Consider the following 2,874-nt stretch of genomic DNA (forward strand, 5'->3'; position numbering starts at 1 on the left):
CGCCGGGTCAGGGAAAGGCGCTCGCTCGCTCCGAGGCAGGGAGGCCGGCGGGAGCAGCAGCCGGGCCCGGGGGGCGGCGCAGCCAGGTGCCCAGGCCCAGGTGCGGGGTGCGCGGGTGCGGGGACTTCCCCCAGGCGGGCAGCGCTCGCGAGGGCCCGGGAGGGCAGCTTCGACCAGGAGCCCCGCGGGAGCTCGGGAAGAGGGTCCTGCCGGGGGAGACCCCTCTGGTGCACCCGCAAGGGCCCCGGGATCCCGCAGTCTTGAGATGTGACGGGAAGTCTGAGGCATCACGAAGGCGGAGACGCAGCGCGCGTCGTGGGTCCTGGGTGCCGAACGCCAGCTCGCCCCGGCCCAGCAGCGCGGCCAGATCCCGGTCCCCGCGGGCGTCGGGTGTGCGCGGACCGCGGGGAGGCGAGAGGCCCGAGCCGAGAAGTTTCCCAAACAGCACCCGCGGGAGCGCACTCGGGTCCCCGTGGACGGCATCGCCCGCCAGGCCCCAGCGGCCTTGGGCCTCTCCTCCTCTGCAGGGGAGACTCGGGCCCCGGCTCTGGAGAAGGGCAAGACCAGGCACGGCGCAGGTGCTCTGGGTCGGGAGAAGGCGGCCACACGGGGCGCGTCCACAGCGGGAGAAACCCTCCTGGGAGGGACGGGGCGGACGCCGAGCCCAGGCGGCAGGCGCCGGAGGACACACCTGCCCCACACGGGATGCCGTGGGCCCGGCCAGGCTGACCCCGGCGTGGACAGGTTTGCCTCCCAGAGGGCGGAGATTGAGAGGAGAAGCGACCGGCGGACTCCGGGTGCGGCGGGGAGGTGTGTGCGGCGGGCATCCATTTGCAACCGCTGGAGGGGCCTTCCGTGAAGAAGGGGTTTGGGAGGCGGAGGCTGCAGTGAGCCGAGATCGCGCCACCGCACCCTACCCTAGCCTGGGCGGCAGAGCACTCTGCGGGGGGGGAAAAAAAAAAAAAAAAAAAGGGTTTCATAGACCCTTTCTGTCCTCTTGAGCTGAGTCGCCCCTCCCGGGTGGGACCACAGGAGCTGTCAGGTCCAGGGGGAGCCATGGGTGTCAGGCAGGCAAAAAAAAAGGGGGGGGGGAATCTCAAAAGGCCAATCCTAAGCTCTAAATTACGACGATGAAAAGAGTCGAACTCTGTGAAATAGTTGAAGAGATTTATTCTGAGCTAAATATGGCTAGTGGTGCCGCCCTCAGGAAATCCTGAGAACATAGGCCCAAGGTGGTCGGGGCCCAGCTTAGTTTTATACATTTTAGGGATACATGAGGCATCAATCAAATACATTTAAGAAATACATTGAAAAAAAAAATAAATACATTGGTTTGGTCCAGAAAGGCAGGACAACACAAAGCTGGGGGGTGTGGGGTGGGGGCGGCGGCAGCGCAGCAGCCTGCAGGTGAATTTAATCGTCTCGTTGATGATTGAGTCACTGAGTTTGTCTAAAGACCTGGGATTGGTAGAAAGGGGGTGTACAGGTTAAAATAAAGATTGTGGAGACTGAAGTTCTTTTGAAGTTTTATAGTGGCTGTCCTTAGGAGACAATAGATGACAAATGTTCCCTATTCAGATCTTTAAAAGGTGCTCAACTGTTAATCTCCTCAGGACTGGGAGGGTCTGGAAGAAAAAGATTTAGCTATGTTAATAGAGATTCTCTTTTTTTTTTTTTTTTTTTTTTTTTTGAGACGGAGTCTCGCTCTGTCGCCGAGGCTGGAGTGCAGTGGCAGGATCTCAGCTCACTGCAAGCTCCGCCTCCCGGGTTCACGCCATTCTCCTGCCTCAGCCTCCTGAGTAGCTGGGACTACAGGCGCCCGCCACCGCACCCGGCTAGTTTTTTGTATTTTTTAGTAGAGACGGGGTTTCACCATGTTAGCCAGGATGGTCTCGATCTCCTGACCTCGTGATCCGCCCGTCTCGGCCTCCCAAAGTGCTGGGATTACAGGCTTCAGCCACCGCGCCCGGCCAATAGAGATTCTTTACAGATGCAAATTTCCCCCCACAAAGAACAGCTTTGCAGGGCCATTTCAAAATATGGCAAAGAAATATGTTTTGGGGTAAAATGTTTTTTTATTTTCTTCCTTGTATCGTAACGTTATGCCAGGGTCAGGTTGGAAAGTAAGTCATGATATACATGGTAAAATAAAACCCATCTGATGAGAATTTATGGTTTGTAGGGCATGGCTTCCCAAGCCCCTTAGATAGGAATTTGGGCAAGATAAAAAATCAGAGTTTAGTCCCCAATCATGACGAGCCGCTGAGTTTTGGACAAGGCCTATTGTCATTGAAACAATAGGCCGGGCGCGGTGGCTCACGCCTGTAATCCCAGCACTTTGGGAGGCCGAGGCGGGCGGATCACAAGGTCAGGAGATCGAGACCATGGTGAAACCCCGTCTCTACTAAAAATAGAAAAAATTAGCCGGGCGCAGTGGCGGGCGCCTGTAGTCCCAGCTACTCGGGAGGCTGAGGCAGGAGAATGGCGTGAACTCGGGAGGCAGAGCTTGCAGTGAGCCGAGATTGCGCCACTGCACTCCAGCCTGGGCGACAGAGCGAGACTCCGTCTCAAAAAAAAAAAAAAGAGGCCGGGCGCGGTGGCTCAAGCCTGTAATCCCAGCACTTTGGGAGGCCGAGATGGGCGGATCACGAGGTCAGGAGATCGAGACCATCCTGGCGAACACAGTGAAACCCCGTCTCTACTAAGAAATACAAAAAATAGCCGGGCGAGATGGCGGCGCCTGTAGTCCCAGCTACTCGGGAGGCTGAGGCCGGAGAATGGCGTGAACCCGGGAGGCGGAGCTTGCAGTGAGCTGAGATCCGGCCACCGCACTCCAGCCTGGGCGACAGAGCGAGACTCCGTCTCAAAAAAAAA

This window comes from Theropithecus gelada, chromosome 14, assembly GCF_003255815.1.
Source record: "Theropithecus gelada isolate Dixy chromosome 14, Tgel_1.0, whole genome shotgun sequence".
NCBI lineage: Eukaryota > Metazoa > Chordata > Mammalia > Primates > Cercopithecidae > Theropithecus > Theropithecus gelada.